This window comes from Podarcis liolepis, assembly GCF_965112155.1.
Source record: "Podarcis liolepis genome assembly, chromosome: Z".
Classification (NCBI taxonomy): Eukaryota; Metazoa; Chordata; class Lepidosauria; order Squamata; family Lacertidae; genus Podarcis; species Podarcis liolepis.
In genome coordinates this window covers 48,914,348-48,928,967 of record NC_139570.1, presented here as the reverse complement: position 1 = coordinate 48,928,967, position 14,620 = coordinate 48,914,348, and the positions used below count along the sequence as shown (strand labels likewise).

General features: G+C 48.8%; 1 protein-coding gene across 10 annotated transcripts in view; it reads right to left on the bottom strand.

The window, feature by feature from the left end:
• The window catches only part of DAB2IP (DAB2 interacting protein), a 310,440-nt gene that overhangs the window by 217,013 nt on the left and 78,807 nt on the right, over positions 1-14,620 (bottom strand). Inside the window, exon 1 of one of the 10 annotated variants that reach the window (XM_083485776.1) lies at positions 7,396-7,803. The exons of the other annotated variants lie outside the window; for them this stretch is intronic. The gene's annotated coding sequence lies outside the window, so the exon portion shown is untranslated. Of the gene's footprint in view, positions 1-7,395; positions 7,804-14,620 lie in introns of those variants that run through there. 10 annotated transcript variants of the gene reach the window in all.

Sequence of the window (14,620 nt, the reverse complement as noted above, 5' to 3'; positions counted from 1 at the left end):
CATGCGCTAATAAAGCCCCTTCCTTCTCTTTTAAACCCGGAACGGGATCTCCTTTCATATCTCAACCCCATGCCACTAATCCCTCCTTTACAGACTGTTAACTTCTCTGGATTCTGAGGCCACTTGTATCATTACTGAGAGATTTGGAGGGTTTTAAGTTAATAACATGCCATCGACTCGTTGGATGGCAAATGCCATCCCAGAGTGCTAAACCCCTGAATCTGCTGTGATCTCAAGCCAATAAGTGGACAAATGAAGGTATAATCTGCAAATTGCTGGGAGGACTGTCTGCTTGAGCAGGACAAGGAAACATCCCCTAATGAATACCTTGGAAAGGGCAACTCCTCCTGCAAGAACAAGCTGCCTTGCCGACGGCGCCTTGTACCTGGGATATAGTTGCTAATAAACACAGTCCCAAAAAACAAGGGAATGAGAATGAGGCCCTGAAGCTCAAGCAAGGCAGACTCACAGACGCATTTGCTCTCTCCGCAACCCATGAGACAACAGCTGGGGCTGGTCCCCAGGAAAAACTGCCAGGGAATGCAGAGTTGAATTTACTTGATTTTGGCTCTCTGCATCCTGCCTCACATTCTGGGATCATTGGGCGGGTCCCAGCATAACAACGAAGACTCAGTTTAAACCTCAGAGAAAATGCAATCAAAATAATTCATCAGCATCAGATAGCAGTAGCAGTCATGCCCAAAGGCCTGAACAAGCAGCCAGCTTCTCACCAGGCACCCGAATGGCACTACCGCAGGTGTCGACTGAATTTCAGGGTGGGAGAGGGCATTCCAGAGTGGGGGAACCACCACAGAAAAGGCCCACCCCTGCCTGATTACCAAAGGTACAGTTCCTAGCACTGTGGCATTAATGAGGGCTTCCCCAGAAGATCTGAACTCACAGGCAGACATGCACAGAGAGGCGATCCCTTAAGTATTCAAGGTCCAGGTTGTTTGGGGCATTTCAGAAGAATGTAAGGAGAGCCTGTTGTATATCAAAGCACTCATGGACATTCAATGAAGATGAATGTTAGAGGATTCAGGACAGAGAAAAGGAAGTAATTGTTCATGAAGCACAAACTATGGAAGTTGCTCTCCCAGTAGGCAGTGCTGGCCACCAACTTGATGGTTTTAAAACGGAATTAACAGTAATTTATGGAGGACAGAACTATCAATGGCCATAATGGCTATGCTCTGCAGGTGGGAGACAGCAATACTTCCAAATGCCACTGCAGGGGAGAGTGATGCTCTTGTGCTCGAATCCTGCCTGCTGGTTTCCCACTGTGCTGGGCCCGGGGGTAACCCATGAAACACGGTCCAGGACTGGACCAGAATCTGAAGGTTCTGGTGGGAGTCAGTCTGACAGGGCCAAGGCAGGACACGAGGCAGGAAACCAGGCAAGGACAGGTACAGGATCTAGCATACAGCATTGTTGCTCCCGCAACCTGGGGCTGGGGCCGACAGCCTTTTATTTTTGTTGAGGTAGCGGCCGGTCCTGATCCCCCAGTGACTCACCTCCCTGTTTCACCCAAAGGCGAGCACTCCTCCTGCGAGTACTCAGGTCTCTCCTTCTCTCAGACCTTAGTTTCTGCAGCTCGGGGGACGTCGGTGGGTTACTAGACCCAGGGGCTGCCTCAGCCTCCCCTGACCCAGCTGGTAGTGGAGCAGCTGTAAGTGATGGCCCAGCTGAAGGCAACGAGGTCATCCCCACATCTGGAGCCAGGGCAGGCTCAGGCCCCTGACTCAGCCCAGCTGGTGCTTGTTGCAAGGGAACCTGTGCAGGCTGGGACTCTTCAGGATCAGACCCCAGACTTGGTTCAGGTGATGCCTGAGGCAAAGGATCCGGTGCAGACTGAGACTCCTCTGGTTCCGAGTCTGAGCCCAGGTCCCAGGCCATCACACCCACAGAGATCTGGCTGGTCATTGTGAGAACAGGATGGGCAACTGGCCTGATCCAGCAGGGCCCTTCTTCTTAGGACTTTTCTGATGGCAAGAGTTCAGCAGTGGAACGGATGACCTTGGAAAGTGGGGACTCACCTTTGTTGGAGGTTTTTAAACAAAGGTTGGATGGCTGTCTGTCGGGGGTTCCTTAGGTGTGATTTCTGCATTGCAGAAGGTTCGGCTAGATGGTCCTTGGGTGGCCCTTCCAACTCTACAATTCTAGGTTGGCTACACCTGGTGTAGACAGTACTGAGCTCAATGGACCAATGTCCAACTCTAGGCAGCATCCTATCATCCAAACTTTGCCTGTTTCTGCTTGAGACTGTACAGAACCTGGCAGAATGGAGCTAAGGCCCATGTCTGGGGTACTGAGGAGCTGCCGCTGCTATAAACACCTGAATGCATACATATTTGCACAGTAGAACTGCAAATTTCTCCCGAAGAGAAAACAGCCCCAAAAGCAAAGGGTTAAGTCTATGTGCTCACATTTCAGGTTTTAAGGGGAGGAAACATTTCAGCTTCTAGGGAAATGGCAGGCTGGGGAAATGCTACTGCAGGACACATTTAAATGCTGTTATGCCCCATTGGCACCTATTAATGGTAACAATTAGCACTTCCCATCCTTTTTTTTTTTTTTTTTTTTTTGCTTTCTTGAGACATGTGTCCAATGCTCTGAAAGGTTAATTTTCCACATCTTAAATGCAAGTGCTGTGCATTTACCTCATCACCCCAGGCAAGATCAGCTCCTTCCTGACAGAGTAAACCCTCCTTGTAAAGGGATTACACAGAGTCAGAGAAGGGAGGGCTACTTCGGCTGCTGCTTGGACCTCCTCACCTGGAGGCGGTAGACCAGATGCTGAAGGTCTACTGTTGAGAGGCAGTGGGAGGCAGCCAGGCTTATGGGCACCCCAAGGGGCACACATTTAGCCTGGAGATGAGGAGACTGAGGTGTCGCTCCACAGGCCAGGACCCAAACCAATGGATTCAAATGACAACAAAGGAGATCCTGACTAAACGGAAGACTTTTCTTATGGTAAGAGCTTTTCGGCAGTGGAAAGCGATGGAGCCGCCTGCGATGGAGTTTTTAAAAGCGAGCTTGGCTGGCCATCTCTCATGGATGCTTTAGCCGTGGTTCCTGCATTGCAGGGGGTTGGACTAGATGACCCTTGGGGCCCCATTCCAACTCTACAATTCTAAAGTGTGAAGCAATAGAGATTAAAAATGAGGTACCCACAGAGATGGGCTCGGGTGCCAAATGTATCCCCCAAGGGCTCTTCCCCGAGCCCTTGGGACTGAGTCCACGGAAACAGCCTTTACCAGCTCTGCTTTGCACTTTTCTTGAGCATTTTCTAGCCTCATTGGAATGTGTTCTTCATCCATGTTTTGAGCATGGCAGTGGAAGTTCATGCACAGGCTGTTGGCCGCAGAGCTGTGCAGATGAAGGCTACCTGGCGGCCACTTCGCCATTTCTTCAGGGCTTCCCAGTGGTAGGTTGAAGTGCTTGCTTTGTAATGTATATACAGGTGAAACTCGAAAAATTAGAATATCGTGGAAAAGTTCCTTTCTTTCAGGAATTCAACTTCACAGGTGAAACTCATATATGAGATTGACTCATGACATGCCAAGCAAGATCTGCTTCTACTTCTCAGAGGTCCAATCTTGATCGATTTGCAATCCCTGTTTTGCTGATTTCATTGAATATTTTCATTTTCTGAGATTGTTAATTTGGGGTTTTCATCAACTGTACGCCACGGTCATCACAATGGTAACAAATCAAGGCTTGACACATCTCACTTGGCATATCATGAGTCTATCCCATCTATGAGTTTCACCTTTGAAGTTGAATTCCTGAAATAAATGAACTTTTCCACTATATTCTAATTTTTCGAGTTTCGCCTGCATTGTTTGTTGTTTGGGAATAAAATCTGTAATCTTCTCACACTCACATGTATTTTTATTGCTTCTGAATCTAATTTTAAAAGAAACATCTTGCATTTGGCAAGACAAGCCCATCCTTGAGGGTCCTGCTATCTTCCATTCTGTGGACATGGCCATGCCAGCGTTGACGCCGCTGAGACAGAAGTGCCAACATGCTTTGAATATGGACTTGGAACAGCACCCTTTTTTTGAGGCTCTGTCTTACCATGTGATGCCCAAAATTTTCCTGACATAGCACATGCAGAAGGCAATGAAGCATCACTCCTGGCTGTGTGTATATGTTTGTCTGCTTGCATATGTAGAAACTTCTGAAGCCTGCTGTGATAAGGTAAGGGTTACAGCCACCATTGCTCTCCCTTCTTTTCCCTTTGCCTTGGCCCTCAAGCAGCATGTGGGCCCTGGAAAGTTGCTCACGAGGGATTATAGCCCTCATGCCCGAAGGTTTTCTCTCCTTCTAACCCGCAGAATGGCCACAACTGGGCAAAGAAAACAGGAAACCAGGCTGCGAAAAGCACAGGGCAAAAGAAGACACACAAAAAAGAATTTGCCACCCAGAATTTGGCCCCTGCCAGTTGCTTTTGAATAACCCCCTCATCCTAGTTTCTGAGCAAGCTACTGTCCTAAGCAACATCCACCGAAGGTATTATTTACTGGCATTTTTACTTGTGTTTCCATCAAGTTACAGCAATGCCATGGTCTAATGACCAGCTGGGTCTAATGCAGAGCATCTATGGTCAAAACCTTGCTCTTTAAGGAAGCCTTTCGGGTTGGCCAAGCCTGTGCCCATCTCTCAATATGCAGCTTTCCAGGGCTGCTTGGGGGATTTGGTCAAAGCAAATTCTTATGAGAACTGATCTGAATCTGAATGAGAACTGAACACAAAGATCACGGTGCATTCCCTCTTGGTTTTATCACTTTCCTGAATTTTGAGGTGCAGTTGTCAGTTTAAAGGCTCCCAAACTGCATCTTAAAGAACTATATTTTAAGATATAATATAAGAGCCCAAGGAGAACCTGCTGGATCAGGTCCATACCCAAAAGCTTGTGGGGAACCAGCAGGCAGGACCTGAGCGCAAGAGCCTTCTTCTCCCCTGCTGTGGTTTCCAGCAACTGATGTTCAGAAGTACAGTGGTACTTAAGTTCAGGTTAAGAACTTAATTCGTTCTGGAGGTCCATTCTTAACCTGAAAGTATTCTTAACCTGAAGCACCACTTTAGCTAATGGGGCCTCCTGCCGCCACTATGCGATTTCTGCTCTCATCCTGAAGCAAAGTTCTTAACCTGAGGTACTATTTCTGGGTTAGCAGAGTCTGTAACCCGAAGCATCTGTAACCTGAAGCACCTGTAACCCAAGGTAGCACTGTACAGATGCCTCTGACCGTGGAGTCAGAGCACAGCCATTATGGCTAGCAGCCATTGATATCCCTCCTCCATGAATTTTCCCCAATCCTCTTTTAAAGCCCTCCAAGTTGATGACCATCACTACCTCCTGCAGGAAGAAGAAGAGTTTGGATTTGATATCCTGCTTTATCACTACCCTAAGGAGTCTCAAAGCAGCTAACAATCTCCTCTCCCTTCCTCCCCCACAACAAACACTCTGTGAGGTGAGTTGGGCTGAGAGACTTCAGAGAAGTGTGACCGGCCCAAGGTTACCCAGCAGCTGCATGTGGAGGAGCAGGGAAGCGAATCCGGCTCCCCAGATTACGAGTCCACCGCTCTTAACCACTACACCACACTAGCTCTCACACTGGTTCCACAGCATGCAATGCCTCAAAAAAATCCTTTCAATTATCTGTCCTAAATGTCACGTATTCTAGTGTTAAAAGAGAGGGGGAGAGGGATAGAAACTCTATGACGTGCATAATTTTTTTTAAAAAAAACTTCTATCATGTTGCCTCATACTCGCCTCTTCTCTAAGCTAAAAAAGTCCCAAATGCTACATTCATTCCCCCCACCCACCCACCGACTTGATCATTTTGGCTGCCCCTTTCTGAACCTTTCTGAGCTCTACAATTTAGAAATATGTTCAGAATGTGTTTAGAAATTTGCATTTAGGGAGAAATTATGCGTTGAAACACTAATTTAATATGGAGGTTTCATGTGAATTATTATTTATTGTCATGATTATTTGCAGGTTGGTGCAGTAATGAGACAGAACAGACACATGCAAAAGCAATGTGAGCCAGATATATATTGTTCATCCCTCATTATTTTCCCTCACTCCTTTTTCTGAGTATTATTGGTTTGGGAGTTCTGTTGAAATGATTATATATATATTTGCCCTGCATTGGTATGTTTTCTCACCCTCAGTTTGATTCTTATTGTGTTTGATCATTTTACAGTCAGCCACCTTGGTTTTGTTTTGTTTTTTTATTTAAAACAAGTACCTATCACTATGGGACACAGGTGGCTCTGTGGGTTAAACCACAGAACCTAGGACTTGCCGATCAGAAGGTCGGCGGTTCGAATCCCCGTGACAGGGTAAGCTCCTGTTGCTCGGTCCCTGCTCCTGCCAACCTAGCAGTTCGAAAGCACGTCAAAGTGCAAGTAGATAAATAGGTACTGCTCCAGCGGGAAGGTAAATGGCGTTTCCGTACGCTGCTCTGGTTCACCAGAAGCAGCTTAGTCATGCTGGTCACATGACCTGGAAGCTGTACACCGGCTCCCTCGGCCAATAAAGCGAGATGAGCGCCGCAACCCCAGAGTTGGCCACGACTGGACCTAATGGTCAGGGGTCCCTTTACCTTTACTTATCACTATTTTCAAAAAATCTATAATTTCTGTACGTTTAACAAACATTCAAAGAAACAAAGTCCAAACAAGCATCTATAAGGAAAGCGGGATATAGCACTTAAATAAAACAATAAAGGAAAAGAAAGATTATTCAAGGTACTGATTATGTTTCTTGCATGCCTATTTGCCTATTGGTCTGCACCACAGCAACTATGGAAACAGAGAAAATGGGAGAAGTTGGGCCAATCAGGGTAGATCAGAGGTGACATGAGGTCACAGGCTAAGATTTGACCAGAACTGGAAAAGCTTTCAGGTATGACCAGCTTCCAGCCAATCAGAAGGCCAAGCTGGGAAGGCCAATCAGGGATGGCATTGTCCTTCAAAATGGCAGAGATGGGGCAGGCTGACAAGCCTGCAGACTTGACAAAATCAAGTTCTAATTCATTCAGATATGAGCCGGCATCAGCTGTGCTGCTCCTCTAGCTGAAAATTCAGGTCAACAACCATCCCAGGCAGCTCAGGTAGACGTGTGCAGCAGCAGCACCAATAGCCGAAAGAGGAAAGAAAAGAAAAGGGGGAGGGAGAGGGAGAGGGAAAGGCCTGGCATGGGGGGGTCTGTGGGAGCCAGCTGGAGCTGGTTAGCAAAAGCAGTGGAGGAATCTCCTACGGGCACCTCGGCAGGAAACTTAAGCCAGGGACGGGGAGCAGGAGGAGGAGGCTGGGTTGCACAGAGTCTACATCTGCAAAAGTTAAAGCCTGACCAAACATTCCTGAGAGACAACTCACCTAAGAGGAGAAGCAGCGGTGGCCGTCAGAGACCCCCATGCCATGGCACCCTGGGCAGCTATGAAGCCGAGCAGTGGGAGGGGGTGACTTCATCGGTCGCTGGAATGGAATTTGGTACCTGGCGCTGGAATGCCGTTTGAGCCAGGAAAGGTGGAATGCTGTCCAGGGTAGGCAGCAAAGGGGCTGCCAGTACTCTCCTTGCTGTAAGGGGGAGCGCAGCCCAAAAGCAGCCTCCAGGCAGAGAGGCTCCCCAAGTGAATCTGGCTGCCGTCAGTTCAGGTGGAAGTCAGGGAGTGACTGAGGAAGGTCTGGCAAGGCTAGAAAGACCTGTCTGCATGCCAAGCCAGGAGAACAGCAAGGGAGCACAGAACTTTGCAGATGAACCTCATTTCTCCTCAAAAGTGAACACGGCCAATGAAAGACCGGTTCCCTCATCACCTGACACTCCAGTGCTGTGCAGCCCATTGGCAGGGAGATTTTGACACCTCCTGGTTCTCCGAAAGGGGTGGTGTTTTTCTGCAGAGTGAGGTGGAACTGGATTTACCTGTCCCTTCCCTGCTTTGCATCTGCCAAAGAACTCTCATTATCTTAATGAGCTCAGGTGTTTCCCATCCAGCTATCATCTAAGCAGCTTTAATTGCAGTTTTATCCAGAGCAAACCGCAAGAAAGGGAGAAGGAAGTTCGGAAACTAGCGATGGGCCCCTTGCAAGGAATCTGCGTTCTCTGGCTGTACGTTATGTTTGAAAACCGAGCTCTGAGGAGGAGGCGGGGAAGGAGGCCACAGATATTCCTCTCCTCATTCTCCTGTCTCCTCCCACTGTCAAATTTTAGACTGTAGGCCTCTTGGAGCTGGGACCTGACTTTATATGTTCATATAACTACAAAGCACCTTGTCCATTGCTGGGGGCTAAGAATGGACTAAGAATTAGAGGAGAAGGAAAGCACACAGTGGCTTCTGTCATGGGCCAGGGAATGCCAGGAGACTGCGCAAGAGAATCCCCACCTGGCCCAAAACATCAGAAGCTGCAGGGAGCTCCTTGCCAGAAAGGCACTTGGCATCAACTGCCAACTGTCCTGGGGCTGCAGAAGTAAAGGACATAAGAACATATGAAGATCCTACTAGATCAGGCCAACGACCTATGTGGTCCAGCAACCTGTCCTCTTGGTTTTTTCGCCTACCTCGTAGCAACTCATCACAACTTTCTGGTATTGGCGGTTAGGCATTGGAATATGTGTACTGTGTTGGAGGATTGGGTATGGCCATCATCTACCCCTCCTCTTTTGGGTATTCCGTTACAGGAACCCGGTGGCCATGGATCCTGTCCGATGCCCTGCTGGTGGCTAGAAGAAGAAGAAGAGTTTGGATTTGATATCGCGCCTTTCACTTCCTTTAAGGAGTCTCAAAGCGGCTAACATTCTCCTTTCCCTTCCTCCCCCACAACAAACGCTCTGTGAGGTGAGTGGGGCTGAGAGACTTCAGAGAAGCGTGACTGGCCCAAGGTCACCCAGCAGCTGCATGTGGAGGAGCGGAGACGCGAACCCGGTTCACCAGATTATGAGACTACCGCTCTTAACCACTACACCACACTGGCTCTCGAGCCATGGCACGACCCCCAGTGACGTCATGGGGGAGCTTCCAGTTGTATTTGCATCAACAAGCTCCTCCCACTGGTTGTCAACCCTGAAATGACTCCCTGCTGAGTCGGGTGGAGTCATGTATTGCTGTTTTATCCAATGCCTAAGCCAATACTACTCACATGCTATAACCAATAAAGTTGTGGTTTGTCCATTAACCAAAAATAATGTGTCTTTGTGTCTTATTATAATCCCATGCGGGTGACGGGTCCTCCACTCACAACCTGTTCTCATGGTGGCCAAGCAGATTCTCCAATGGGAAGCTCACAAGCAGGACCTGAACACAAGAGCAACACTCCCCTCCTGTAGTTTCTAGCAACTAGTATTCAGAAGTATTTCCTGCCTTCGACTATGGAAGCAGAGCAGAGCTAGTAGGCACCAAAAGCCTTGTCCTCCATGGATATGTCCAATCCTATATTTATAAGCATGAAATCCATGTTGGTGACCATCACTGCTGTCTATGGGAGCGAGTTTGCTGTGCTGCATGAAGGAACACTTTTTTTTGGTAATCCACCCGGAATCTTATGAGAGAGGGAGAAAAGCTGTCCTCTGTCCACTTTTTCCATAGATGCATCATTTTCTAAACTTCTGTCATGCCACTTCTTTCTCAGAAAATCTCCACGCTAAAAAGTCCCAAACGTTGTAGCCTTTCTTCAGCGGGGTCACACCATTAGGATCTCATCCATCGGCCAGAGGAAAACAGAGCTATTCAAGCCAGGAAACCAGCACTGGAAGATCTGCCTGCCCCCCACCGGGGCATCGATGGCCCCTTGCAGATCCCCACTTGCTTCTAGCCATGAAGTCCAATTTCTCCTGCCTCTCTCCCTTTCCCCTCCACTCTCTTTTCCTTGAGTGAGGTCAACCTCTCCTTCTCCCTCTATCTGGGAGCCGCTTTGGAAGACCACAAACTGTCTGAAAAGTGGGATAAAAATATAGCAAACAAGGGAAGAAAACTTCTTCTTTGGCAATCACTTGTAGCTGAGTAAGATTGTTTTCTATAAACACAGTTTTAACAATGAGTGCGTAGGTGACTGTGGAGGCCAATTCTGGATCCATACATCCTTCCACAGTGGGGACATTGGTTTTCGGGCAGGAGTTGATCATGGTGTGGATTTGCCAAGCATGCCTTCCTCTTAGCACGTTTTCCCCTTGCGTCCTGAGTTCGAGTGTCTTCAGAGCCCATGACACCTTTGGTAAAGGCTGCTCTCCAATAGTGGAGGAAGGGGGTAGGGGTGGGTACGGGCACCATGGGCAGCAGAGCACCCTAGGGCAGCCCAGCCACCACCTTCCCCTCAACCGCGGCTGCTCTGTAGAGGGCTCAGCGCTGCCAGAAAATGTTAGATGCTTCACTCACAGGAGGGTGCATTTACTTGGACGGCGTGCCCTGCCCACTTGGATGCTCAGCCCCTTTCGCGTGTACCCCCCCCTTCCACCCCAACTGCCGGCGGGAGTTGCTATGCCGGTGGAAGGCAGAGAAGGATACACCTGCAGTTCTTGCCATCCAAATATCTTCTAGGGATTGCAGAAGTTCCCAATTGCCCAGTCTTGGGTTTGAAAGTGGAACCAAAACATTTAAGAATTTCCCATTATTCCAGTTTGTATTTCAGAGTTCTGCACAGAGTGCAGGACATACGATACGACAATCTTTATTGTCATTGTCCCATACAGAACAACGAAATCGAAAATTCTACATCAGACATTCAAAAACCAACAAGCCTGCTATCCCAGCCTGGTTAGCCCCCTAAAAACTCTGATACCCCATAATTAAATATAATATGCTCCCACAGAGACTACCTTACACTGCGTTTAAAACCAAAATCACATTTGGATAGAAACTGTTTCTCAGGCAGCTAGTCCTAGTCTTGATAACCCTGTACTTTCTTCCAGAAGGCAGAAGCTGAAAGAGATCATTTCCAGGGTGTGCACTATCCTGCGCTATCTCTGCAGCTTTCTTATGACACCTGGAAGCATAGATTTGATCCAAAGTGGGAAGAGTGCACCCAATTATTCTCTCCACAGTCTTTACAACCCTGGACAGCATTGTTTTTCCCCTGACCGTGCAGCTCCCAAGCCACACACACAGACCACAAGTCAAGACACTCTCCACAGTACAATGGTAAAATGCCATCAACAGGTCCTTTGAGAGATTGTTTTTCCGGAGGATTCTCAGAAAATATAACCACTGTAATCTAAACAGGGTAGGGCATCTCTCATCTCCATCAGGGCCGTCTTATCCATAGAGGCTAGTGGCGTGGGGCACCAGGGCGTCAAGTTCTGGAGGGCGCCAGGGAAGAAGCAGTGTTTGGGTGTGGCACCTCCCGGCATCAGCTCACCGCCCTCGCCCACCTCCACTATGCCCCACAGAAGCAGCGCTGCGCCCAGAGCCTCCGTCTCCCATGGCCACCTTGGCACGAAGCAGCCAGCTGAGCTGGGAGGCACCGTGTACAGCCTCCACCTCTTCCCCACTGGAGGAGCCGCCCTCCAGGCGCTGCCCACCTCCTCCAGCCCCACCGGCAGTGCCGCCCTCCCTAAAAAAAGTCTGGGAAATGGGGTGGGGGTGCAAAGGAGGGAGCTTTGCACCCCGGTGCCAGATATGCTTAAGACGGCCCAGCAGGACATGCGCAGTTTGCCAGAGATCTGCATCTCCCCGACACCTCTTGCATTACAGTCACATTCACCCCGCCTCACTAGTGTGCATTGATCTAAGCAAACAACAAAAACCCCTGCAAGAAGCTATTGTTTTATGTGACAGAATCAAGACCCCCCTTTTCTGCAGTTTTATTGCAGACTGATGAAAAACAAATCCACCAAAAAGCAAGCTTATTATTTGTTTGTTGCATTTACACACAGTTTTTCTTCAAGGAGCTCAAGGTGGAATACATGGTTCTCCCTACCACAACCCTGTGAGGTAGGCAAGGCTGAGAGGCAATGACTGGGCCAGGGTCACACCCAGTAAGCTTCATGGCAAAGTGGGGATTTGAACCCTGGTCTCCCAGGTCCTTGTTTAGCACTCTAGCCACAACCCCACACTGGCTGTCTCTTGGTGTGACTGTAGATATGGTACATATGACTGTATTGATTGTATTCTGTTCTTTCTGTGCAGTGTCTGAACAATAGTCCAAAGAGGAAGAAAAACATCCTGCAAAAAGGGGACTGGAAAAAGGGGAGTGCCACAGGGTTCTTCAACATCTTTATAAATGCCTTGGATGAAGGAATTGAAGGGTGCTCCTCAAATTTGCAGATGACACCAAATTGGGAGGGGTAGCTCAACATCAAGGGGCCTGGCCCCTGCCAGCAAATATTGAGGCGTCCGAAGACCCCTCCACCCTGGTATACCTGCTCTAGGTCATGGATTTCTTCACAAGTGTACACATCCTTTACATATAATGATGCTCCCCCTTCCTTTCTGTTTGTTTTTTTCCTTTTGAACATTTTATATCCTTCAATTCCTACGTTCCAGTCATGGGTCTCATCCCATGATGTTTCAGTAATACCCACCAGGTCATATTTGCTATCCTGTATTAAAAGCCCCAATTCGTCTTGCTTGGTTCCCATACTCTGTGTATTTGTGTAGAGACACAAATTAGAAGTGCAACAGGAATGACGGGGACGCAAATTCATGGTGCAACAGGAAACACAAGGGGGGGTGCAAATCAGTGGCAGAACAGGAAATATAGGGGGACGCAAATCAGTGGTGCAACAGGAAACGGGGGGGCGCAAATTCGTGTTTGTCCCTTTTCTCTTGAACGGGTCATACCCCTCAATTCCTACTTTCCAGTCATGGGTCTCATCCCACAATATTTCAGTAATGCCTACCAGGCACCGGCGGGGAGGGGGTACCATCACAGCCACCCCTGGATACGCGTCGTGCACCTCCCCACCACGCCAGGCATCATGCCCCCATGGGCTGCATGCCACGCCCCCAGGATACACACCACGCTCCCATGGGTAGCGCGCCATGCCCCCAGGACGCACACCATACCCCCGCAGGTGACATGCCATGCCCCCAGGATGTGCACCAGCCACGTCCCCACCTGCTCCCCGCCCCCAGTGCCGGAGCATGCAGTTTTGCCACTGCTACTAGGTCATATTTGCCATCCTGAATTAAAAGCTGCAATTGGTCTGGCTTGGTTCCTATACTCTGTGCATTTGTGCAGAGACAACCGAAACCACAAGTCCTTCCCTCCAGCTGCTTCCTTCTTGTACTTTTTTGCCCTTTAGTAGGTTTCTGGAACATCACCTCAGTTTGCTGAGCATCAATGTAGCTAGTATCCACAGTACCATGTGTTCTTCTGTCGTCTGTAATGTTGTCTCCTTCCCCCTAAAGTTCTAGTTTAAAGCTCTCCTGACCACCTTCATGAGACTCTTAGCAAACACATTCTTGCCAACCGCTGTGAGGGGCAGCCCATCTCTTGCCAAAAGTCCTTCCTCAAGGAAGCAGGGGCCATGATCGAATAAATGAAACGCTTCCTGACAACACTACCTGCGAAGCCAGTGGTTTACCTCCAGGATTTCCCTCTCTCTTCCTGGGCCATGACCTTCAACAGGAAGGAGTGATGAAAAGACCACCTGTGCCCCAAGGCTCTTCAGCTCCATGCGCAGACTCCCATAGTCCCTTGCTATACGTTAAAGGCTGTGCGTGGCAGTATCATTTGTACCCACATGAATCTGAAGGAAGGGGTAGTGCTCAGTGGGCTTGATAACACTTGGCAACTTCTCCACCACATCGTCAATCTTTGCACCTGCAAGACAGCACACCTCCCAGGACATCCTGTTTCCTCTGCACACTGCTGCCTCTCTTCCCCTCAGTAGGGAGTCACCTGCCACCTTCTCATGTCTCTTCCTCCTCTGGGGAGGACAGGAATCGTTCGATGTGCTGTGCCTTCCAAAGCCTGCTTGGAGTACTCTAAGTCTGCACCTGCTGCTCTTGAGTCTTCCCCTCTTGTCTTTGTTGTTTAGTCGTTTAGTTGTGTCCGACTCTTCGTGACTCCATGGACCAGAGCACACCAGGAGAAGTGTCTCCCACTGCCTCCCGCAGTTTGGTCAGACTCATGTTTGTAGCTTCGAGAACACTGTCCAACCATCTCTTTTATATGCCTGTTTCTTGGCAGGGATATTGGAGCGGCTTGCCGGTTCCTGCTCCAGGTGGGTCACGTTTGGTCAAAACTCTCCACTATGACCTGTCCATCTTGGGTGGCCCTGCACGGCATAGCTCATAGCTTCTCTGAGTTATTCAAGCCCCTTCGCCATGGCAAGGCAGTGATCCATGAAGGGGCCCCTCTTGTCTACTGGAGCTTATTTTGATATCGTGGGGGTAAGTTACAAAGGCAGGAACCTTATGGCTCGAGTATTTCCTTCTCATTCCTTGTTGAAAGGATAAAATGGGGAGGAGGAGAAGTATCTATGCCACCCTGAGCACCTTGGAGGAAAGGCGGGATATAAATGTCAAAAAGAAGCAAATAGGTAATAAAACCAAGTAACCACACTCAGTCTTGTGGAGGGCAGAATTTACACTCAACTTAGGTTAAAAGCAGCACACTGAGGACTAGCACAAACAATTCTGGATTGGGAGAAAACCTGATTTTTTGC